Below are 26,219 nucleotides of genomic sequence, written 5' to 3'. Positions count from 1 at the left end.
AGACCTTGCAGAGCCTGACTGGTGAAAAAAAAGCAACGAAAAGAAAAAAAAACGAACGAAACGACTCCTGATTTTTGCCGGTGGCTCAAGCATTCCGGACAGTTAACCTCCGGATAAACCAAAGTTTCCTGTAAGTACATGAAGGAGAAAGGAATAGAAGGATATGCTGATAGGGTGAGATGAAGAGGGGTGGGAGGAGGCTCGTGTGGAGCATAAACGCCGGCACAGACCAGTTGGGCTGAATGGCCTGTTTCTGTGCTGTACATTCGATGTAATTCTATTTAACATGGCCTCCTGGCAGCATTCAGAGTTGATTAAAAAGTTTAAGTGAGCCAGGAAGGAAAAAAAATCAGTTCGCTTGAGGCCTTGCCTGATCGTTTATCTTTCACACGTAAACTCATGCTTTCCTTCTCCACTTAGTAACCACGTTGAAAAGGATCTGTGTGTGTGGGTAAGATTGCAGGGGTTAGTGTTTAAATGGGCGAGTGTTTACCCATTTCAATGGGCAAGTGTTTTTCAAAATGACTGTTTGAAAATGCAGAGCACAGCTGTAATTAATTGTTCCGGTAATTTCCACAATACTGTTTGTGTGTTGTACTGTTTTATACTTGATTGAATTCCAGGGTGTTGATGTGACTCCCAACTGCTTGGAAGATTATCACATGCAGCTCAATCATTAATTATCTTGTTTTATTAGTTGCTGCCTGTGGCACACGACGAGCCAACCCAACCCGAAGAAGGAAGGGGCCAGGATGAATCCTTAAATCACCGAGGCACAGATTCAGTGCGGAAAGGGTAAATGTCTGTACCGCAGCATTTCAGATGGAATTGGTGCCACTGGGGTAGTCAGAAGCACCTTGGGACCAACACGTTGCTGCGAATGAGATAGGATTGCATTAGCGGGCACATTATATTGCATTCATAAAATGCAGTGTCATTTAAAAGCATGATATAAATACTGCACATTACTTAGATGAAGAATGTACACTGTGAATTAAAGCCCTCTCTGCCTATTGTTATTTTACTCCAATCTAGACTAAACAGAGCGGATTCCTCGGGGACCCCCCCTGTACCAGCAGTCACAAAAGCCCGTGCTTTCCAATTTACAGGTTTCCCGCGCCCCAGCTCCTGTTTCCTCGGTCCCAAGGATGCTTGACACTCCAATCTGCCAGCTGCGACCTGCGGTGAGTTCACAATAATAAAAGGATTACGTTACCTCTTGTATTCAGTCTTGTTCAGGAGCCCCGTCGAGAGAGAGAGAGAGAGAGAGAGAGAAAGAGAGAGAGAAAGAGAGAAGCCAGTACCAAGAAAGTTGAAGAACATAGGGAGTGACTTTCTGGCATGCGGGTTAAGGAACTTTAGACGGGCTGCAAGTTCCTCGTTTACTAACCAAGTGGGAAACACTTTGAATTTTGCTAAACAGGCTTTATTGTACCACCGACATCCCAGACCCATGGTAACTAGGGATCATAAATATAAGATAGTCGCAAATAAATGCAATGAGGAATTCGGGAGAAACTTCTTTACCCAGAGAGTGGTGAGAGTGTGGAACTCGCTACCACAGGGAGTGGTTGAGGCGAACAGCATTGATGCATTTATGGGGGAACATGAGAAATAAGAGCAGGAGTCGGCCATACGGCCCCTCGAGCCTGCTCCGCCATTCAATAAGATCATGGCTGATCTTTGGCCTCAACTCCACTTTCCCGACCGATCTCCATACCCCTTGATTCTCCTGGAGTCCAAAAATCTATCTACCTCAGCCTTGAATATAAAGACTCAGCATTCAGCCTTCTGGGGCAGAGAATTCCACCAAAGATTCACAACCCTCTGGGGGAGAAATTGGGTGAGTAGCGCCACCTGTTAGCGCCTAAAGAGGCAGGCAGTGGCTGTAGCGCCACTGGCTGCGTCTCCCGCGATATTCAGTAGGGGCGCTAATGGTGGCGTTAGCCTGTTGCGCTGCGCCGCCACCGATGACGTCATCGGTGTGCGCAGCGCCCCATTCGTGCCCCGTTCGCGATATTTGGTAGCGAACGCCGCAGTTGCGCCGTTCGCTACCCGCGCCCGGTTCACGGGGCCTTACTGTGCCGGCAGCGACGCAAGTTAAGGTGGAGGTGCGGGGCGGCCGCTTTTTCGGCGGCCACCTGCCAGCACCTCCGTCCCCGGCCTCCTAACCTCCCCCCCCCCCCCCGCGGCATTGCCGGCTGTTTCCCGAGAGCCCGGCACTTCTCCTTGGTGCCGGGCTCATTTGCCGGCACTCGCGAGCGGGGATCGCGCTGTTGCAGGCACCTCCCCCTTAACAGTGGGAGGAAGGCCTGCAGTACCGCAGCGTGCCGTGCCACAGCGTGTGGCGCTGCGGCACGTTGCGCTGCGATATTCAGTTTCAGCGCCCGAAGAGGGACGCGGAGCGCCTCGAGCCTCGCCCCGTCTCCCTCGAGGGGCACTGAAACTGAATTTCTGGCGATCGGTATCACTCCGATCGCTGCGCTAAATCCTGCGCTCAGGCGACTTTGGCGCCCCAAGCCAATTTCTAGGCCTCTGAGTGAAGAAATTCCTCCTCATCTCGGTTTTAAAAGGCCGACCCCTTATCCTGAGACTACGCCCCCTAGTTCTAGACTCTCCAGCCAGGGGAAACAACATCTCAGCATCTATTCTGTCAATCCCCCTCAGAAGCTAGATAAACACATGAGGGAGAAAGGAGTGGAAGGATATGTTGATGGGGTGAGATGAAGAGGAGGCTCATGTGAAGCATAAACACCAGCATGAACCTGATGGGCCGAATGGCCCATTTCTGTGCTAGAGCCCCAGTTACTGTGCTGGTATGAGCATATACTGTAAGAGCTTAGAAACATTGAAAAATAGGAGCAGGATTAGGCCATTCGGCCCTTCGAGCCTGCTCCGCCATTCAATATGATCATGGCTGATCCTCTATCTCAATACAGGAAACTCTTTGGTATCCGGCACCGACGGGACCGGCGTGTTGCTGGTTGATTAAAAATTCCGGATGACGGAGAGGGTTATCTACCGAGGCTATTTTTAACGAACAAAGAGTCAGACTCCTGTTATTGAGGTGTTCGGACTTCCGACAGCGCCAAGAAGCCGAGTAGTGGCAGTTTGGAGAACTACCCACACTGACTAACTCGGCCACCGTGGGAGACTCGGACTCGGATTCGGCAACATTTCCGGTTATTGAGGTGTTTTCGGAGTATGAATTTTGCCGGTTAATAGAGAATTCCGGATATTTAAGTGCCGTTTAAACGAGAGTTTCCTGTACCATATTCCCGCTCTCTCCCCATACCCCTTGATGCCCATTGTGTCGTCTAGGGATGGAACTTTCCAATATTTGGTCACATAATGCCCTCTGTCACTTACAGTGCTTACTTCATGTGAACAGTTAGAAATCAGTATTATAGGCCATTGAGGGCAATGTTCTCTGTATGCTAACTTTGGAGATTGTGTGTAAACCGAAGAGCAAGACCAATTGCCTTTTAGTCTGTTCTACCACTATTCTGGGACTTGCTTCCATCCTAATGTGTCCAGAGAAAATAGCAACATACGCTTTTGCTCGTAAAGGTTAAATACCAAGCAAAAGCAAATTTGGGCGTTATGAAGGGTTCAGATAGAGTGAGTAGGGAGAAACTGTTTGCACTGGCAGGAGGGTCGGTAACCAGAGGACACAGATTTAAGATAATTGGCAAAAGAACCAGAGGGGGAAGATGAGGAGAATTTTTTTACGCAGCGAGTTGTTGTGATCTGGAATGCGCTGCCTGAAAGGGCGGTGGAAGCAGATTCAATAATAACTTTCAAAAGGGAATTGGATAAATACTTGAAGGGGAAAAATTGCAGGGCTCTGGGGAAAGAGCAGGGGGAGCGGGACTAATTGGAGCGCTCTTTCAAAGAGCCGGCACAGGCACGATGGGCCGAATGGCCTCCTTCTGTGCTGTAAGATTCTATAATTAGTTGGGTGGGGGGAGGGCAGGTAGTATATTAAAGAAGTGAGTTTTATACTTCAGATCTGAACTGAAAGTATCACCACAGTATTACACTAACAGAGTTTACTGGTGCAGAACAAATTAGCCCAGGCAGCAGATGTCAGTTGCCTGGACATGACCCAATGATATGACATGATCAAGCTCAGGCACAGCCTGGTCTGTGAAGACCTGCAAGGGGACAGTCAACATCTGCACCGCAGTATTTGAGGCAGCTGTTACATTTTGAAGTTTTTCCTCCTAGACATTTTACTCGGGTTCAATGTCTCCGACCACTCCTGCCCATAACCATGGGTGTCGCCTCTCCCTGCCAATATCTAGCTCATTTGTCAGCCATGGATCAGTGGGTAGCACACGTGCCTCTGAGGCAGAAGGTTGTGGGTTCGAGTCCCCACTCCAGAGGACCTTGAACACATAAATCAAGGCTGACACTGCCAGTGCAGTGCTGAGGGAGTGCTGCACTGTCAGAGGTGCCGTCTTTCGGATGAGACGTTAAACTGAGGCCCCCTTCTGCTCTCTCAAGTGGACTTAAAAAGATCCCATGGCCACTATGTCGAAGAAGAGCAGGGGAGTTATCCCTGGTGTCCTGGCCAATATTTATCCCTCAATCAACATAATAAAAACAGATGATCTGGTCATTATCACATTGCTGTCTGTGGGAGCTTGCTGTGTTCAAATTGGCTGCCGCGTTTCCCACATTACAACAGTGACTACACTCCAAAAGTACTTCATTGGCGGTAAAGCGCTTTGAGATGTCCGGTAGTCATGAAAGGCACTATAGAAATGCAAGTCTTTTTTTATTTGTCGCGAGCCTAGGGTTCAAACAGAAAACCTTCATTTCTGTATTTGGGCATGCTGGTTATATCGGGTGCCCTCACATGATCTTCCTCAACTTTGGACGTCATTAGAATAAAGAAAGAAAGGAAGACTTGCATTTCTATAGTGCCTTTCACGACCACCGGACATCCCAAACCGCTTTACAACCAATGAAGTACTTTTTGAAGCGTAGTTAGTGTTGTAATGTAGGAAAGAACGAGACCGTGGCTTAGCTTATCAACTTCCAAACAGATTTATTGATGAGTAAGTGGATAAGTAACAGAAACAATGATATTTTCGGTAGTTACAAGCTTAACTATCGCTCTTCGGAAGACACACAAGATCCAAACAACTGCTGCACTAAAATGCAACGTAAATTAGACCAGATATATGGCAATTTTTTTGCCGACCATTCACAGCTCTCTGATGGTTTCAGGCAAACTACTTACTTTGAACAAGACAGGATGAGAAATAACTTGACTGGGACAAAGGAAGTTTACAAATTTGTCTCAAACTCAAATGAACTGCCAATCAAACATATATTCAAATGAAACACACTGGGCCGTATATTCTGATCCCTACGGGTGAGTACGTGCTGTGTACACACCCGTAGGAACACCGGAAATGCCGGTTTCAGGCATGCCAAGCATTGCCAAGCCAATGCTCTTGACAGATCGGACGCCTGCCCTGGAGAAGGGCCTCTGCGGGGGGAGAGTTCCGCTTTCTGCACAACCTCCGCCCGCTGAAAACCCTTAGCAATCTTACGCCTGGTAAAAGCAGGAGTAAGGTCTGCTTTTACCAACATAAGAGTTGAAAAAAAGTTTTAAAAATTTTTTCACTCATTTATCATTTAAAAATACTTTTTTTTAAAAAGGTAAGTTTATTTTTAACCCCGTAAAAAAACATTAATTATTTTTTTCAAAAAATTTAATTTGTTTAAAATATTTCATTTATTGTAATTTCAACTCATTTTAAAAATGTGATTAAAAAAATGTATTTAATGTTTTACAGTGTTTTTGGGGTGATCTCCATTCATATATCTGACAGGTCTATCTGTCAAAAGTATGAAGGGAGATTCCCTTCTCCTATTGGTTCCCCATGGCCCACGTGATCCCAGGGACACTTGTGAACCGCCTGCGCCTCTGGGATACGTGGGCCCTGCGCATTTCGAGTTTGGAGAGGCCCAGGACCGGAAGTATACGCACCCGGGGAGCCCTCAGGTAAGGGCGTAGATTTTTTCCAGATCGGAGGTCTCCGCACGCTGGAAGCCTCCGATCGGAAAATACGGGCCATTGTATTTGAATTGAACAGCTTGGTCCCTCCTTTGGATTCCTGACCCTGCATTCTGGGGCTTTGTCTATAAAAAAAAAATCAAACTGCTCCATTTTCTGTAAGTGAACAAGTTTTTTCCCAAATAAACAAGATGTCAGCCATGCTTCAGTGGGCAGCACTCTTGCCTAATGAGGCAGAAGGTCGTGGGTTCACGTCTCACTCCAGAGACTTGAGCACATAATCCAGGCTGACACTCCCAGTGCAGTGCCGAGGGAGCGCTGCACTTTCGGAGGTGCCGTCTCTTGGACGAGACATTAAACCGAGGCCCGGTCTGCCCCCTCAGGTGGACGTAAAAGAACCCGATCCACTATTCGGAGAAGAGCAGGGGAGGAGTTATCCCCGGTGTCCTGGCTAACATTAATCCATCAACCAACATCACTAAAACAGATTGCCCAGTCATTATCACGTTGCTGTTTGTGGGAGCTTGCTGTGCGCAAATTGGCTGCCACTTTACAACAGTGACTACACTTCAAAAGTACTTCATTGGCTATAAAGCGCTTTGGGACATCCTGAGGTCATGAAAGGCACTGAATAAATGTTTTAATATAATGCACACACTAATACATAGATGCACACACACACGCATGCATGCATGCACTCATGCACAAACTACACAGCTCACAGTCACACACATGCACACCTCACTCAGATTAGCAGCTGTCCCTTAGGTGCTTCATCCATATTTCTTATAGGAGGCAGCTGCGCTGTAGACTTTCCAAGTCCTCGCACACATTGAGGTATCTTGCACACCGCGAGTGCATATGATCTCCTGCTGGGTTAGGATATTTTTTTTTTTTTAATTCGTTTATGGGATGTGGGCATCGCTGGCGAGGCCAGCATTTATTGCCCATTCCCTAATTGCCCCTTGAGAAAGTGTTGGTGAGCCGCCTTCTTGAACCGCTGCAGTCCGTGTGGTGAAGGTGCTCCCACAGTGCTGTTAGGGAGGGAGTTGCAGGATTTTGGCCCAGCGACGATGAAGGATCGGCCAATTTATGTCCAAGTCAGGATGGTGTGTGTGACTTGGAGGGGAACTTGGAGATGGTGGTGTTCCCACGCGCCTGCTGCCCTTGTCCTTCTAGGTGGAAGAGGTCGCGGGTTTGGGAGGTGCTGCCGAAGAAGCCTTGGCGAGTTGCTGCAGTGCATCTTGTAGATGGTACACACTGCAGCCACGGTGCGCCGGTGGTGGAGGGAGTGAATGTTTAAGGTGGTGGATGGGCTGCCAATCAATATTGAGTAAGATGGGCAGAGTCTGTGATTGAAAAAATCATAAGATGGTATTTGGAAGGACGGGCTGAGCAGCTGTATTTTTTTTAACTTGCTCGCTCACTTAGCATACGTACAAATCTCCAAATCAAGCTGTGCGAATATTTCTAGGTTAGCTGTAAAAAAAAAAATCCGCAAGAAATCGGAAATAAAAACAAAGTGCTGGAAGTGCACAGCAGATCTGTCAGCATCTGTGAAGATTTAAGACACGATAATGTTTTGGGGAGGAGATTCTCCATCGGTTCCGAAGAAGGGTCTGCACTCAAAGCATAAACCTGCCTTTCTCTCTTTCAGATTCTGTTGTGACTATTTCTGATTATTTAAGTGATTTCATCTTTTGGCAAATAGATTTCCATGTGGGAGGGTCATCAGCCTTCAGGTTTATATTCCTTTGTGAGTATAATTAACGAATCAATGGGATTTTCCAATGGATAGTAATTCCTGTAATAAAATAATCTGCGTTAAAAAGACCACTGCATTTAACTATGGTTCGCAGGTTGATCCCTGTAATATTATGTAATGCCATTTTTTGGAAGTTCATGTGCTTCAGAAAACAGGTTGCTGCCTGTGTACGCTGTGAAGAAGGCTGAAGCATCTTTGACAGAAAGAGGGGGGTGGCTGGTTGTTCGGTTTCCTGCTGCTAGCATCGTGAGTTCATACCCTCCTCCCTTTTCCACCCTCAGGAGGATGGTACAGCCCGAAGGATGAGCAGAGTACACGCTGTCTCCTCCCGGTCTCCCCCCCACCTCCTCTACAACCACCTCCACCCTTGAGGTAGATATTACTCTGGATGCTACTGAACCCCACCAAGCGGGATTTACAGCACTGACCAGCTCCGGACAGCTCCAACTAGAGTCAGCCCCAGCTCAGCAAGAGGGGGAGAGGAAGCATCCTACCTGTAGCGCTAGCCAGATAGGCTGAACAATTCTTTGAAAAGAATTTGTGCGAGGGAGGGGGAAAAAAAACTCCACAAAGACCACCCAAGGTAAGAGAGATGGGCCTTTTGTATTAAGCAGCTGCCTAGCAACCAAATTATTAGCAGCAGCTTGTTGTTAAGCAAACAGCCTTTCTTTTTTGGGAGAAGGCTGTCGGTGATGCTCTGCTTCTGTTTCACACAGATTCATTTTTTTTTAAAAGATATAGAATGTGCTGTTTAATCGGCCACTCCCTCAACTCAAGAGCCCTTTTCTTTGTGAGGGTGTTGGCAAAATTGCACGGCCGTTATTAATCCTGTTATATAACACCGCCCTCCCTCTCCCAATAATACCCTGTAGACCCAGGGATAACAACAAAAAAAACCCAGATTAGCGTGGAGGTGCTGAGTGCAATTATTTTCCGATTTGCTTCCTACCGCAAGGGTGGAGCTCTCGTACGTAACCTGGACATTGTTCGATTTAGTCAAATCGAGCCCGGGCGACAAGGCACCACGGAGTACGGTGTTGCCGGTGTCGGACGGAGTCAGGTAGAGCGCAGTTTGGGTGGGGTCTTGCCGGGGTAGGGTGCTGCCCTCGCAACAACAACAACTTGTATTTATACCGTGCCTTTAACGTAGCAAAACGTCCCAAGGCGCTTCGCAGGGCGGTGCTGCTGGGTTAGGGCAGTGCTGCTGGCACGGACCTGCGCTGTTGGGCACTGGGCACCGTACTTGTTGGGTGACATATTGGCAGCAGAGTTCAGGAGCGCTTTTATTGAAATAATAGGCAGTTTAAAAAAAGAAAATCTGAATCCTTCATTAAATAATTCAGCGCCAGCTGGATTGCAGACTCTTCGCGTTCTGCCATCTGTGAACTTTGAGACTGAAAGCTATCGGCACAGCAGCTTAAAACTAGAACAACGTTCTGACGATTTTTTTACTTGGAGTAAGTGTCAGAAATATGAGTGTGTCAGAACCATTATTGTACTTCAACCTGACTTCGCAATACTCAGCGACTGCATTTGACATAAAACAGTTTATTTCCCCCCCCCCGCCCCGCCGGATTTTGTGCCCGTATCAAGCGGTCTTTTAACTCTTTCGCTGCTGAGTTTTCGCGTACTTTGACAAAGTTCCAACAGCCCTAATTTCAGGCGCTTTTCGAGATGGCTGATTGCAGCTGGAGCATTACACAGCAGGAGCTCAACAGCTGGGTTCAGTCCCCCCCCTCACCACCCCCCCCCCCCCCCCGAGCTAGGGATAGGAATCATCCCGATCCCGAGCGCTGTCTAGTGACCGATGCTGGGACGTGAGTGAGCACCGACCTCAGAAAGAATAGCAAGGTGACGCCCCCCACGGTTGAATAGCCGGCTGACGCTCAATGTGCAGGCACTTGGCTGAGGTACTGGATGGCTGCTGGCCCATGTGCGGCCGAACCACGGCGTGCGTCAGAGTCTTCAGAATAGGAAGCAGGAGATCAATAACTACCGCACCCACTGATCTTAACATACATGGGTCAGAGGTCAAAACCAGAAGCTTTTATTGGAGGAGTCTCTCGTTGGTCAATTATTCATTATAGAACACTTCTAAAAAAATTACTGTTTAATGTGCGCAGGGATATAAACGAATGCTTGACAACTTAATTTTGTCGTCTTCACCTAGAACTAAAAGCCTGGGCAATTACTGCGATTTAATGGGGCCATACTGTATTCCTGTGGTGCAGATCACTGCTTGCTAATCCTTTCTCATTTCCCTTCGAAAGAGAAAAAGCACCACTTTAAAATTCTCATCCTTGTGTTCAAATTCGTCCATGGCCTCGCCCCCCGCCCCCGCCTCAACTCCCGATCTCTCTAACCTCCTCCAGCCTCACAACACCCCCGAGATCTCTGCGCTCCTCCAATTCTGGCCTCGTGCCTCATTTTTATCGTTCTACCATTGGCGGCCGTGCCTTCAACTCCCTGGGCCCCAAGCTCTGGAATTCCCTCCCTAAAATGTTGCGCCTCTCTCTCCTCCTTTAAGACTCTCCTTAAAACCTACCTCCCTGTCCTAATATCTTTAATAGAAACAGAAAATGCCGGGAATACTCGGCAGGTCAGGCAGTAGCTGTGAAGAGAGAAACAGAGTTAACGCTTCAGGTCGATGACCCTTCGTCAGAACTAGGAAAAGTTGGCGATGTAACAGGTTTTTAAGCAAGGGCAGGGAAAGGAGGGGAGGGGGCGGAAAGAACAAAAGGGAGGGTCTGTGATAGGGTGGAAGGCAAATAGGGTAAATGACAAAAGGGATGATGGTGCGAGGCGAAAGGAGATGGTAATGGGACAAGTGAAGAAACAAAAGATGAGTCTAGATGAGGTGTAAATGGGAATGGCAGAATTATCAATTATGAAAAAATAGGGGCAGAGGCTATGGGTTGAAATTGCTGAACTCGATGTTGAGTCCAGAAGGCTGTAAAGTGCCTAATCGAAAGATGAGCTGCTGTTCCTCGAGCTTACGTTGAGCTTCGTTGGAACAGTGCAATAGGCCGAGGACGGTGAGGTCCGAGTGGGAGTGGAGCGGAGAATTAAAGTGACAGGCGACCGGAAGCTCGGGGTCCCCCTTACGGACTGAACGGAGGTGTTCATCAAAGCGGTCACCCAATCTGCGTTTGGTCTCCCCAATGTCTGATTACACTCCTGTGAAGTGCCTTGGGACGGTTTTGCTACGTGTAAATACAAGTTGTTGTTATTGGGCCCATAACATTGTATCCCTATCTCAGACATCTACCCCTATAGAATCACCCCTATAGCCCAGTAACTAACGTATCATCTTGTGTTGTCAATCACGGTAACGTTGCCATGTTTGAAGTAGCCATTAAATAAGGCTCTGCGACAAGGAGTGGGGTGGTGCGGGTTAGAGCCTGCAGTCAAATTGTGCTGCTGCTCTGGTAAGCCAGGAGTCAAATGCTTTCTTACAGAGAGTCACTGGAAATTGCAGAGATAATTACTCCCAGCTACGTCACACACTTCCCAGGAGTTGCTAACACTGTTGCAGGTCCCACAGTCTCAGGTAGGCGTGTGGCACAGAGAAACCCAAGAAAGAGAAGACGACATTGCAAAAATGGGAATGCAAATGGGAAAATAGTGCTCCTTACCCTGCTGAGGAACAGCAACTCCATACATTTGCACAGTGAATAATCCTTGCCCTGCTGACTAAACAGCAACTCGGTGTGGTTACACGCTAAATAGTCCTAATCCTGATGACTAAACAGAAACTCCATACAGTCACACAATGAGTAACACTTATCGTGCTGAATAAACAGTAACTCCGTAGTTTCATGGCGAGTTACCTTTACTTTATGGGATAAACGACAACTCTGCACTGTTACACAACAAACAAACCTAATCCTGCTGAATAAAGTGGGCCTCTTTCGAATAAGATGTTAAACCGAGGCCCTGTCTGCCCTCTCAGGTGGATGTAAAAGATCCCATTCACTATTTTGAAGAAGAGCTGGGGAGTTCTCCTCGGTGTCTTGGCCAATATTTATTCCTCAACCAACACCACTATTGACTAAAGGGTCACTGTGAGGAAGCTAAAAAAAAAATACTGGATTCTCTATGGGATCATCAGTAACATTCGCGCCACACAAGTGCCAGACAATGACTATCTCCAACAGAAGAGCATCTAACCACCACCCCTTGACCCCTAACATCAACATTCTGGGGGGTCACCGTTGACCAGAAACTTAACTGGACCAGCCACATAAATACTGTGGCAACAAGAGCAGGCCAGAGGCTGGGTATTCTGCGGCGAGTGTCTCGCCTCCTGACTCCCCAAAGCCTTTCCACCATCTACAAGGCACAAGTCAGGAGTGTGATGGAATACTCTCCACTTGCCTGGATGAGTGCAGCTCCAACAACACTCAAGAAGCTCGACACCATCCAGGACAAAGCAGCCCGCTTGATTGACACCCCATCCACCACCTAAAACATTCACTCCCTCCACCACCGGCGCACCGTGGCTGCAGCGTGTACCATCTACAAGATGCACTGCAGCAACTCGCCAAGGCTTCTTCGGCAGCACCTCCCAAACCCACGACCTCTACCACCTAGAAGGACAAGGGCAGCAGGCGCATGGGAACACCACCACCTCCAAGTTCCCCTCCAAGTCACACACCGTCCTGACTTAATAAATGCTGGCCTTGTCAGCGACGCCCACGTCCCAGGAACGAATAAAAAAAAAGTTGAAACTGTTTATATTGACCCATTATTACTCAATAATAAGACCACTTTGGGAATATTGTTGGAATCCTAGCCAAGAAGTTACTATTGGTGATTTTATCGATCAAACACTTAACACATTCATAAGCCATTTCTCTGCTATTTTAGAGAAGGTATTAATCCATTTAAAATAAATGGGTCAATGTCTGCATCGGAAACAGGAAACGGAGGGTAGCTATAACTGGAAACACTTCAAGTAGAAAGTGGTTACAAATAAAGTAGTCCAGGAATAAAAACAGAAAATGCTGGAAATACTCAGCAGCTCAGGCAGCATTTGTGGAGAGAGAAATAGAGTTAACGTTTCAGGTTGATGACCTTTCGTCAGAACATCGACCTGAAACATTAATTAACTCTGTTTCTCCACAGATGCTGCCTGACCTGTTGAGTGTTGCCGGCATTTCCTGTTTATGTTTCAGTTTTCCAGCATCCGCAGTGTTTTGCTTTTGTATTAAGGTACCCCAGGAATCGGTATGTTATTTGAAGTATTTATATAAATGATTTTTTTCTGAGGGTATCAATAGCAAGCTCTCAGAGTTCGAAGGTTATGCCAGAATTGGAGGCAATCTGTTCAAATCACAAAATATATGCTGCATTGTCGACTAAATTAAATAAAATACTATTATAAATATCTGGAGCAATAAAGTGGATACAAAGACAGTTCAGAGGTCAAACATGGCATCTTTCGAAGGCCCTGTTTCTATGGCAAAAGGTCAGAGTTCAAGTAGGCCCCAGGCCTCTTAGTCCCTGAACAAGTCCGTTTTTCAGAACTTTCCTTTGATTGCAGTTAAAATTAGAGGCTGGGCAAATAATAAGCAGCAGCTTTAGCAGGATTTGGATATTTGAGGGCACTGGGCTAGTTGGTGCAAATGCTGTTCCGTGTGGACAGGTATAAAATAATTGGTGGGTAAGCATTGAACCTAACTGGCGAGCGTGTGTAGAGTAGAGCAGTCACACAGCATGCAGATCAGAGAGAGGATTTGGTTGTTGTGTGGAAAAAAATGATTGAAACCTGCAGCCCAGTGCGTAGGCGCAGTAATAGGAAGACAAACAAGGTACAAGGGTGCAGCCTGGGGCAACTATGATGATGCCAGGTCTCAGCAATCTATGTCGTTCTGCCTTTCACAGTTTCCTCTTTCCCTCTACAGCTTTCACACTTCCCCAAGCCATCCATTCATATCTCTTGCTTGTTGCTGTATTGATCAGTTATTCAGTAATTTCCTTTTAATGTTTAATATTGTCACTGTATTATGCAGCCGCATTCACTTATGCAAATAGAAATCAAGAACGCCAAGCCATTTACTGTCTACATGACTTGTAACTGAATCTGGATTCCCTTCATTGAGTCTCTGAATTACAGGCACCCACATACTCTCCTCTTTTACCTATTCTCACTTCTGCACAAGCTTGCTGTGCATCAGTGCTGTCGCATTCAGGTTTATCACAGATCAAGAGACATGAAAAGGGATTTGTAAAGGAGATTCATTTCCAGACAGCTAATTCCTGTTAATTAGGGATTATCACATTTCACTGATTGCTCTGCTTCTGAAGGAACAAAATTTACAAATGAAAAGCTCTTCGAGTTTCCCCTGCACAATATGCCTCACGTGGGAGCTCCCCGCGGCTGCGGTTCCTTGAATTCCTGTGTCCCGTGCAGGGGTATTCCCTGCGGTTAATTAAGAACCGACACTTCCCCTGTCCTTCACTCCTACCCCCCTCGTCACTTCACATCATTATCATTTTTTTTTTTGGTTAGTCAGCTCTCTGCAGCCAGGTGATGGGGGGGTCATAAGCCCCGCCAAAAGGTCGCAACGATCACCGCGCAAAGTGGCCAACTCGTTGCGTTCAGATTTTAACACAGTTTGGTTCCGCTCTGATGTTTCTTGAAGGTGCAGCCTCCTCGTTGGAGCAGAACTTGGTTGCTATTATTTCACGCCCGTCTCTTTGTCTGGCAGATTGAAGGTGTCAATAAAGACATGTTGGCTTTAATCGCGCAGACTGTTCAATGTCCCTTTGCTCTGCACCTGGCTTTGGCTATTGAATGCTGTGCTTAGTTCTACAAGAGCTTTAGATTTGTTTTTCGATCTGTGGCCTTTGTACTGCTCAGGTCTGAAACCCACCCCATTTATATTGCAGTCAATGTTGGGAAATCAACAAGTAGGCAAATAGATGGCCGCTGACTCCACACTCGTTCCACTCTTAGGCATTTTCACTACACATTCCTCGTTCAGTGTCAGCCGTGGCTCACTGGGTCGCACCCTCGCCTGAGAGTCAGAAGGTTGTGGGTTCAAGTCCCACTCCCGAGACTTGAGCACAAAAATCTAGGCTGACACTCTCCCCAGTGCATTACTGAGGGAGTGCCGCACTGTCGGAGGTGCCGTCTTTCAGATGAGACGTTAAACCGAGGCCCCGTCTGCCCTCTCTGGTGGATGTAAAAGATTCTCTCGGCACTATTTTGAAAAAGAAGCGGGGGAGTTCTCCCCGGTGTCCTGGGCCAATATTTATCCCTCAATCAGCATCACTGAAACAGATTATCTGCTCATTATCACGTCGTTGTTTGTGGGAACTTGCTGTGCGCAAATTGGTTGCCGCATTTTCTACATTACAACAGTGACTACACTTCAAAAAGTGCTTCATTGGCTGTAAAGCACGTTGGGACATCGGAGGTTGTGAAAGGCGCTATATAAATGCAAGTCTTTCTTTTTACCTCAGCCACTATGCGGGGTCCAGCCGTGGGAGGGTGAGGACGGGTGGGGGAGGTAGTGTGTGAAATTCAGGAACTTAACTCGTGTGCCATTTGCATGTCCGATGATCTCCAAACTCTAAATTGCTCCAGGATTAAGGTAGACCTCGACCACCTCAGAACCCAGACACGCTGGTTCCCGAGTCTGAGTTCCACAAAGGGATGTTGGAGTCAGAAAATCAGCAGTAACTCTGAATTCGAATTACACATTACACTCTAACTAATCAAGCACCACCCTTTAGTTCAAACTGTACAAATATGCCCTGAATTCAGAAATCTGACTGACAACCAAAAACTCCCATTCCTACTGGGGGAGGAGAGAAGCTGTGTAACACTGGCGGCACACTATGTTACAACTTGCCATGAACAGAGGGACAACCAGTAAACTAAGACAAGAGTATATATAAACAAGGCGAAAATATATTTATAAACTCAGGGATATACCTGTTTATACACTGTATGAATGGAACCGCGTTTATGTGTTCAACCATAAATGTATTTTGATGCTTTGGCAACATAAGATGTACCTTATCATGCCAATAAAGCGATTTGTATTGTATTATTGTATTGTATTGTGAAGTTCACGGTCTGCTTTGTTTTTATTTTGAGATCGTTAAACTAGCTCGTGAGAAATATCTTCCATTCCACCCCTCATTCGCATTGACATTTCTCAAAATCATTCAAAATTGATCAACTGATAAATTAAAATCCCGTAAACGCTTCTGTTTAACCCCTCTCACTCCAAGATGCCAAGAAAGAAAGAGCAAACACACAGGGTGAAAACCAAAGGGAGCTTCCTCTAAATTAGAGCCTGTTGAGAAAAGGATTCTATTTTCCACCCGCTTAAAAGGGAGCGACAATTGTGGAAGATGAGTGGGGGGAGCAGCTTTATTGGAGCCGTCTGCCTCAGATACTCGTGTCTAAATGTGGCACCGAGCACATTTACACAGAGGAATTAGATCACTCATCAACTAAGCAAGCACTCAATTAGGAAGGGAGCCACAGCAGCTAGAATTATTGGATTATATAATGCCTGCTCCGTACATCTCTGTTTAATTTCCTTTTCCGACAGACGCACAGAGGGGCTGTAGCCTTGTTTGGACGCAGAGGGGGGGAAAAAAAGGAGATTTTGTAACTAGAAACGTGGCCACAGAGTTGGATTTTTACACTCTTAATCGCCGAGGGTACTGTCCTGTAATCCCTGCATGTTACATAGCGAGGGATTTATTGATTTGTCTTTGGGGTGTGGGCAGGGCAGCTTTAATCCCTAGCTGCACGGAGGGTATTAAGAGTGAACCACATTAAGTGTCGGCCAGACCAGGTTCGGGGTGGTAGGTTTTCAACGATTCAGCAGCTTTCCGGGGCATTTCTCCCAGATTTATTGAGTTCCATTTTAAAATTTGCCACAGCGGGATTTGAACTCACGGCCTCTGGGTTTCCACAACCATAACCACCTGCTACCTTACTGGTGGTCCGAAGCCGTTTGAAAGCTGCTGGCTCGCTGACCTACATTGGCTCCCGGTTCAGCGACGCCTCGATTTCAAAATTCTCATCCTTGGTTTCAAATCCCTCCATGGCCTCGCCCCCCCCTCCCTATCTCTGTAATCTCCTCCAGCCCCACAACCCCCCCCCCCCACCACGAGATATCTGCGCTCCTCTAATTCTGCCCTCTTGAGCATCCCTGATTATAATCGCTCAACATTTGGTGGCCGTGCCTTCTGTTGCCTCGGCCCCAAGCTCTGGAATTCCCTGCCTAAACCTCTCTGCCTCGCTACCTCTCTCTCCTCCTTTAAAATGCTCCTTAAAACCTACCTCTTTCCTGCCCTAATTTATCCTTATGTGGATCGGTGTCAAATTTTTTGTCTGTGCAGTGCCTTGGGACGTTTTACTACGTTAAAGGCGCTATATAAATACAAGTTGTTGTTGTTAGAGAGATTGGGAACAGACATTCTGTTCATTAATTTCCCTGATTTATGATGTTGTTTGTCTACATAACAAGAGTCACTGTTCTTCAAGACACAATTCATTGTGTAATGCGCTCAAAGAAGTTTTTGACATGAAAAGCGAGTACGTTTTTTTAAACATGGATCTGGTCAGGTGCCAGTGGGTATCATTCCTTACTCAGGATGTTGTTGGAGTGGAAATCCGTAACGATGGTAATGAGGGGGAAAACTGAAAAACATGAGCATGTGGCGGTCCCATTGGTTGTCCTTTACATTGAGATACATAATTCCCTTTAACTTAACTTACTTATGTATGTATAACTTACTTAACTGTATGTACTTAACTTACTTATTTGTATAACTTACCAGTTGGGGCTGTTGCCCCTTTAACTTACCTGTTGGGCCGTCGCCCCTTTAACTTACCTGTTGGGCCGTTGCCCCTTTAAGAGGCGACCTAACGCGCTGACGTCACGCATCACGTGACGCACGCGCGCCGGCCGCCGGCCCGACTCGGGTTTCCTAGACGGCCGCTGGCACAGCCCGGCCTACCGCGACTTCGGCCGCATCGGCCAGCAGGCGGGAGTGAAGTGATCCTCTACTCCCGCGGCAAGTACCGGCATAGCCCAGCCTTGCAACCTCGGCCTCAAAGGCCAGCCTCCGTACCGGGGAGATGTACTGATGCAACGGCGCAGGTCACGTGACCGCCTAAGCGCACGCGAACGTGCTGACGTCACGATGCGGTCACGTGACGCCCAAAGCGCGGGAATATAGAGCAGAGTGTAATGAGGTCATGACGCTCCCCACGGGACTGGGAACTCAGTCCTTGTGGAGTCCCCGCTGGGACAAGACCTACAACATGGTGCTCCTGCAGTCAGCCATCTTACCTGCTACCTTACCTGCTGTAATTATCCTGTTCTGGGAAATAAACAACTTATTTATAGTTCGTCGAAGTTAAACTCTTTCATTTAGTGGCGATTTACACGAACCGCTACAAGCAAGAATAAATATTCTGGGGCATTTTTGGAGCCTGTTGCTAAAAGAAAATGCATCTTACGTTCTTGTTGCCCCACAACCCTTTGAGATCTCGGCGCTCCTCCAATTCTGGACTCTTGAGCATCCCCGATTTTAATCGCACCATTGGCAGGCGGGCCTTCAGCTGCCTAGGCCTGTAAGCTCTGGAATTCCCTCCCTAAACTTCACCTCTCTCTACATCACTCTCCTCCTTTAAGACACTCCTTAAAACCTACCTGTTTGACCAAGGTTTTGGTCACCTGTCCTAATAAGAACGTAAGAAATAGGAGGCCCTTCAAGCCTGCTCCGCCATTCAGTAAGATCATGGCTGATCTTCTACCTCAACTCCACCTTCCTGCACTATCCCCATATCCCTTGGTTCCCTTTGAATCCAATAATTTATCGCTCTCTGTCTTGAATATACTCAACGACTGAGCAAACACAGAATTCCAAAGATTCACAGCCCTTTGAGTGAAGACATTTTCTCCTCATCTCCATCCTAAATGGCCGACCCCTTATCTCTCCTTATGTGGCTCAGTCAAAGTTGGTCTGATAACGCATCTGTGAAGCGAATTGGGAAATATTTACAATGTTAAAGGCGCCATATAAATGCGAGTTCTTGTTATTGCGTGCCACCATTGTAATTTAGAGTACCCTGTGTCCCTAGAGAGAATTTTCTCATGTCACTACTTATGGTAATATCGTAAACATGTTCTATTAGAGGGAATCGTTCCCCCTCCGGTAAAATCCCTCCCCTTTTTAGAAAGATGATGTCTGCTGTGAAGTAAGCAATGGCTCTGCAGCAACCTTGACTGGGGTAAAGAACTGATGCTGATCAAGGTGTAGGGACTGTTATGTTGTGTGATTCTTGATATTGGGGAGGGGAAGTATTCTGAGGAAGGATGTTCTTGCCATGGAGGGAGTGCAGCGAAGATTCACCAGACTGATACCTGGGATGGCGGGAATGACGTATGAGGAGAGATTGGGTCGATTGGGCTTATACTTGCTAGAGTTTAGAAGAATGAGAGGGGATCTCATTGAAACTTATAAAATTCTGTCAGGACTAGACAGACTAGATGCAGGAAGGATGTTCCCGATGTCCGGGGAGTCCAGAACCAGGGTCACAGTCTAAGGATAAGGGGTAAGCCATTTAGGACAGAGATGAGGAGGAATTTCTTCACCCAGAGAGTGGTGAACCTGTGGAATTCTCTACCACAGAAGGCAGTTGAGGCCAATTCATTAAATATATTCAAGAAGGAGTTGGATATATTTCTTAAGGCTAAAGGGATCAAGGGATTTTGGAGAAGACAGGGACAGGGTACTGAATTTGGATGATCAGCCACGATCTCATTGAATGGCGGACCAGGCTCGAGGGGCTGAATGGCCTACTCCTGCTCCTATCTTCTATGTTTCTATTCCGAAACAAGGGAATCATTATTGAAGCATTCTTTAATGTAGAATCCTACACCTAAAATTCTTCATCTGTTCCCTGTCTTTGCACTGACTACAGGTGCCGTTAAACCGAGGCCCCGTCTGCCCTCTCGGGCGGACGTAAGAGACCGCACGGCCACTATTTTGAAGAAGAGCAGCAGGGGAGTTCTCCCCTGTGTCCTGGGCCAATATTTATCCCTCAACCAACATCACTAAAAACAGATTATCTGGTCATTATCACATGTGGGAGCTTGTTGTGCGCAAATTGGCTGCCGCATTTCCTACATTACAACAGTGACTACACTTCAAAAGTTCTTCATTGGCTGGAAAGCGCTTTGGGACGTCCTGAGGTGGTGAAAGGCACTATAGAAATGCAAGTCTTTCTTTCTTTTTACACTTCGTTCAGCTTCGTAGCAACGAACTTAGATATAGTGGTTCAGGGTTAATGGAACTAATGGCCCTTTGAAGGACAGTCGACTGCGATATCTTGCAGCTGATATTAATTCAGAGGCTGAGCTGTCGACTTTTTCAGCGTAAAGTGCATCCCAGAGAGCATATCATATCCTGCTGTAGTCACTCATGTGAGGCTGCCTAGTAAGGCACCATTTAGAGGACCTCTGATTGCCATCACAGCCTTGACTAATACCCATATTGTGTTCTCCGACTAGCTCAACAGTCACATGTCAGAGCCAGACCACGAAATGGAGGCACTCGTGTTTCAAGCATGTGATGGGTAGAAAATGGGAATGAGAGACTAAAGCCCCTCCCACAACAATGAGAAATTCATTTGGAATGTCCCCCCAGATTCTCACCAACTTCTACCGGTGCACCGTCGAGAGTATCCTAGCCGGCTGCATCACTACCTGGTATGGCAACTGCACCGCCACAGACCGCAAGGCTCTACAGATGGTGGTGAAAGCTGCCCAACATACTATAGGAATTAAACTACCTGCTGTGCAGGATATCTACCCTGAGAGGTGCCGGGGGAAGGCCCTGAGAATCATCAAAGACGCGAGCCACCCCAGCCACAACCTCTTCGCCCTGCTCCCGTCCGGTAAGAGATACCGAAGTATACGGTCTCGTACCAGCAGGTTTTGAAACAGCTTCTACCCCCAGGCCATAAGACTCATGAATGAATAATTGATTATTTATTACTGTTGTCTTATTTATTATTACTGTATTTCTATTAGTATTTTTATCATTGCTATGCCATATTTATTCCAATGTTGGGAGAACTCGTAAAAATCAACATTTCATTGTGCAGTACAAGTCTGCTGCATTTATGACAAATAAAATTGAATTGAATTCACCCGTTAGACCTTCCGAACAGAAGGACAAGAATATGGAGGTGGAACGGGAGTCAGTGGAGTGCGCTATCCAAAGCGAGCTTGTTGGAATTTAATCCATTTTCTCGTGGTTACAGGCCACAACACAAAACATGCCCATAATTCTGCAGAAATGAGAAAACTCACCTCGTCCCCCGAGATGATTTGTGGTGAAAATGGGAGTCCCACACAGTAAGGGATACGCTTCTGAGGTTGGGCTTCAGGTACACTTTCGGGACAGCGTTAAAAAAAAAACTTTACATTGATCCCATTTGTTTAATTTTATCTTGGCAACCTCAGCAAGTGACAAGACTCCCAGAAGACGTGTCAAAGTGTTTTATGTTTGTGGATGCTAAACAGGAGGTGAAAAGATTTTTAAAACATTAGAGAGGGGTAAGGTGGGGACTCGAGGCACATTCAAAGAGAAAGATTTGGAGGAGGTATTTGATAGCAGGGAATGGGTTGGCAAGGTCGAAGGAACTGGACAGAGAGGCAGGAGTATAGTGGCTGAACAAACGGCAAAGAGTGGCTGAGCGGACTAGGAGACATTGGAGGGAGCACGCGGGGACGTAAGACATGAGGAGATCACCGAGGTCGGATGGGGGCAAGGCCGTGGAGGGTTAATGAAATCGCGGGCAGAAATTTTAAATTCAACTCTCTCTAGGGCATAGGAAGCCAGTGAAGCTCAGCGAGCATGAGAGGGGGGCACTTTGTGTGTGTGTGTGAAGGACAACGTCAAGGTTGAAAACAGCGGCAAAAGAAGACTGTGTGGGGGGGGGGGGATATTGGCTCGCGCCCCCTTTGAGGCGCTAACTTTGCCGGGGCGCTGCTTTTAGCGCCCCAGAAAAGTCAGTGCCCCCACGCCTGTAATTCAATGGTCGTGCCCCAAGCAGGAGGCGGGGCGCTACTGGAAGCGCCCCCCCCCCCCTCTTGGGGCGCACCCATGGAATATCATGGCGCTACGTACAGCAGTACCGCGCATGTCAGCACATGGTGTCGCAGTACTGCAGGCCTCCCTTCCCTGATTAAAGGAGAGAGGCCTAGTCAAGCGCGCACCGGGGCCCCGCTGGACCACCTGGGAGCGGGCTGCCGGCAAAAGAGCCCGGCATGCAAGAGGAGTGCCGGGCTGACCGATCGCGGCCGGCACCCCGCAGGAGAAGGCCAGAGCGGCAGGTGCTGGCAGGCGGCCCCCCCCCCCCCAAAAATGGCGGCCCGGCACCTGCCCTTTAATTATTGCCGCCCCGGCCGCAAGAACGCCCCTCCTGGCCCTGTCGGACATGGCATCCGGCGGTAAGTCAGGGGGCGCGCGCCAAGTTTGCGGCCAGGGCGCGAGCGGGGCGCTGCGCACGGTGTTGACGTCATCACCGGAGGCGCTGCGCCGCGGGGCGCTGCCGCCGCCACTAACCTCCTGCTGAATTTCGCGGGAGGTTCTAGCGAAGCCGCGCCCGGGCGCTAGTTGCTTTGCGCCCAGTTGGGGCCCCTTGGGAGGCGCAAAGCAACCAAACATTTCCCCCCCCCCCCCAGTGTAAATAAGGAAGTAGCAATTGAGCAAGACAGCGCAGGTAGCTTGCGGAAGAGAGAATAAAAGAATTGGTCTTGCAACCGCCACAAGAAACATCTCGCGGGACCTAGCAGCCTCATTGAAACTTATAAAATTCTAACAGGACTAGACAGACTAGATGCTGGAAGGATGTTCCCGATGGCGGGGGAGTCCAGAACCAGGAGTCACAGTCTAAGGATAAGGGGTAAGCCATTTAGGACTGAGATGAGGAGGAATTTCTTCACCCAGAGAGTGGTGAACCTGTGGAATTCTCTACCACAGAGACAGTTGAGGCCAATTCATTAAATATATTCAAGAAGGAGTTGGATATATTTCTTAAGGCTAAAGGGATCAAGGGATATGGGGAGAAAGCAGGGACAGGGTACTGAATTTGGATGATCAGCCATGATCTCATTAAATGGCGGAACAGGCTTGAGGGGCCGAATGGCCTGCTCCTGCTCCTATCTTCTATGTTTCTATGAGAAGGGGTAGTGGTACTATCACAGAATCACAGAAACCCCACAGTGCAGATAGAGGCCATTTCGGCCCATCGAGCCTGCACTGACACATATCCCACCCGATCCCCGTAACCCCTACACCAACACATATCCCACCCTATCCCTGTAACCCCATGTATTTAATCCCCCTAACACTAAGGGTCAATTTATCATAGCCAATCAACCTAACCCGCACATCTTTGGACTGTGGGAGGAAACCGGAGCACCCGGAGAAAACCCACGCAAACACGGGGAGAATGTGCAAACTCCACACAGACAGTCACCCGAGGCCGGATTCGAACCCGGGTCCCTGGCGCTGTGAGGCAACAGTGCTAACCACTATGCCACCGTGCTCCCAGGGGCTGAGTGAAGAACTATCTTGGGGCTGAGTGAAGAACTATCACCCGTCTGAGCTGGGAGTTATTGATGAAACAGAAAAGTACTCACCAACCTAATCTCAGGGTGCTTGCTGCTGACATTGTGAGCCAGGGGTGGAATTGCTCCATTTTCTACCATCAACTTCCTTCATCTTTGTGAGCGCAAACCTTCATGGCAAAGAAAAACCTCTCCATCAAAAAATGAAAAGGTCACAGCAGATTGAAGAGCATGGCAAATCGTTTCCCATTTCAGACACTTATTACAGCTGACTTGTGTGAGATTGCAGGAGAAATCTGCCTCCGTAATAAAAAAATATATATATTTCTCTATTAGCAGCAAAGGTCCCAATTTCTGAAGCGCTGCAGGCCCAAATCAAGGCAGCCACTCTTGATAATGGAATCCTCTCCACGTTAAGCATTACCGCGGCTCAGAGTCGGTGCTGAGGGTCAAGTCAAGGGTCAGCTTGGTTCCATTGTTCTGCAGGTCGCCCCCCCCCGCCGACTCCCCGCACCCCGTCGCCATGGTAACATCTGAGCAGCCAGCCCACGGCCACGTGGGTGGAATCAAAGCCTGTTATTAAACCCACCTGCTGAGAGCAAATGTGCCGAAGAGGAGGAAAAAAATCGCTGCCAGATCAGCTTCGGCGAGTGCCAGCAATCAGTGGAAAAGAGGATCGGCTCCCCGTCGGAAATGGAGACAGGGGGGGGCTGTCAAAACTTGGAAGGTCAGATAAATGTGGCCACTGTATTAGCCCGATGCACTTAGATACCAGTTTCGCAACAACAACAAAAGAACCGGTCCACTGGAAACCGTGCAATTTTAGGGAGGGCAAAGTGACAGATTGCGAACAAGTTGAAATAAACAAAGCTCGAAGTATTGTTCTACAATCAGAGCTAGTTTTTGCCAAGCATAAGTGAGTGGGACTATTTGTCAAGCTTTGCCCTGTAGACTAATATTCCCAGCTCGTTTGATGGCATTGAATGTATGAATTTCCCCCCTTTCTCTCGCCATCTTCCACCTTCTGTAAAAATTGAACTCATCCCAAAACCCTGCTTTGCCCCGTATCCTAAGTCCCGTTCACCCATCACCTCTCTGCTCGCTGACCCACACTGGCTCCCCGTCCGGCAAGGCCTCGATTTAAAAATTCTCATCCTTGTGTTCGAATCCATCCGTGGCCTCCTCGCTCGCCCCCCCTCCCTAGCTCTGTAACCTATTCCAGCCCCACAACCCCCCACACCCAAGATCTCTGCGCTCCTCCAATTCTGGCCTCTTGCGCATCCCCCAATTTCAGTCGCTCCACCATTGGCAGCCGTGCCTTCAGCTGTCTAGGCCCTAAGCTCTGGACTTCTTCCCCTAAACCTCTCCGCCTCTCCCTACCTCTCGCTCCTCAAGATGCTCCTTAAAACCTACCTCTTTGACCGAGCTGTTGGTCACCTGTCCCAATATCTCCTTATCTGGCTCGGTGTCGAGAGTTTGTCTGATGATCGCTCCCGTGAAGCGCCTTGCAACGTTTTACTACGTTAAATGTGCTATATAAATCCAAGTTGTTGTTGTGGTGTTTTGCTTATTGAGGACTGATGCGCTGAATAACTTAGATCGCGGCCTCCTCCTGTGTATGGCTGAATGTAAGAAGTCACACAACACCAGGTTATAGTCCAACAGTTTTATTTGAAATCACAAACTTTCGGAGCGCTGCTCCTTGACTTCACCTGATGAAGGAGCAGCGCTCCGAAAGCTTGTGATTTCAAATAAAACTGTTGGACTATAACCTGGTGTTGTGTGACTTCTTACATTTGTCCACCCCAGTCCAACTCCGGCATCTCCACACCATATGTATGGCTGGAGTTAACTGCTGCAGTTATCAAGGCCTCAATCACGTGAGAGAAATGAACTAAGAAACGCGACGCTGGCAGTGGTGACTGAGTTTGTCTGTCGATCATAACATGCATACAAGCACCCCCTCCCCCCCCGGCAGCGTGTCTATTTTAATATGATGCTCTTGGCTGCAGAGTTTGAACCTTTGCACTGCCCGTTACTGCGTTTGTTGTGTTAACCTTACCAGTTCATAGCTGACCGGCCAGACGGAACGCTGCACGGTGGTGGGTTTCACGAGGGGGCATTTCCTTTTTGTTGTCTCTACCTTGTCACTATTTGAAGGAATTGCCTTCAAATGATAGGGCCACGCGTGCCTATAACGTAAGGCAAAGTTGCTCCCGGGATCCTGAAAAGTAAGTTAAGCAGAACTCCAGAATGTCGGTCTCGTATTACAACTTACATTATTCATCTGTAATTCGTTCCTTTCTTTGGGGTGACATTTCTACAGTTTCAGCAGCGCAGGAACCATCTGTTCCACATAGCATTTGATTATCTATTTGTACTTATCCTTGTCACCCACGATCCTGCTCCTAACCAGATAATCATCCGGCTCTTTTTAAAGGTGTTAATCAGCACAACAGTCATTGCTCAAACTCAGTTTAGTTTCTCATTACCACAACTGCATGAAGACGAGGAACCCTCCGATACCTTTGGTTTTGCCCAAGGCTTGTTAATTTAATACTCGCGTCCTTTAGTTCTGTGTTTACACTCCCAAGTTAAATAACACACTGTACTTGCATCGATCTATCCATTCCTCCGTTATAATTCAGAAACATCTCCTCTCCATCTCATTTTCTCGAACGCAAAGGAATTCAGTCTTTTTGTGAGTCCTGCCTTCGTAATTTAAAGCCTCGAGATCCTGGAACCAGGCCCTGTCACTCCTGTCTGAATCATCTGCAATGTATCAGGGCCCTTTTCA

General features: G+C 47.6%; 1 protein-coding gene and 1 long non-coding RNA gene across 3 annotated transcripts in view; one reads left to right on the top strand and one right to left on the bottom strand.

Annotated features, from left to right (window-relative positions):
* Nucleotides 1-674: 674 nt before the first annotated feature.
* LOC147099546 (uncharacterized) lies at nt 675-25,564 on the bottom strand. The gene is made up of 3 exons (XR_015073937.1): nt 25,485-25,564; nt 23,495-23,592; nt 675-874 (listed from the first exon to the last, which is right to left on the bottom strand). It is a non-coding gene; the product is annotated as an uncharacterized LOC147099546 (long non-coding RNA).
* LOC147099545 (synaptotagmin-1-like) overlaps nt 7,643-26,219 on the top strand; it is a 152,168-nt gene continuing 133,591 nt past the window's right edge. Inside the window, exons 1-2 of one of the 2 annotated variants that reach the window (XM_085969789.1) lie at nt 7,643-7,790; nt 8,081-8,382. The gene's annotated coding sequence lies outside the window, so the exon portion shown is untranslated. Of the gene's footprint in view, nt 7,791-8,080; nt 8,383-25,563; nt 25,654-26,219 lie in introns of those variants that run through there. The other variant, XM_085969790.1, reaches the window with a different exon arrangement.

Source organism: Somniosus microcephalus, chromosome 28 (genome assembly GCF_052327205.1).
Source record: "Somniosus microcephalus isolate GS21.2 chromosome 28, FLI_Smic_1.0, whole genome shotgun sequence".
Lineage (NCBI taxonomy): Eukaryota > Metazoa > Chordata > Chondrichthyes > Squaliformes > Somniosidae > Somniosus > Somniosus microcephalus.
This window is presented reverse-complemented; position numbering and strand designations above follow the sequence as displayed.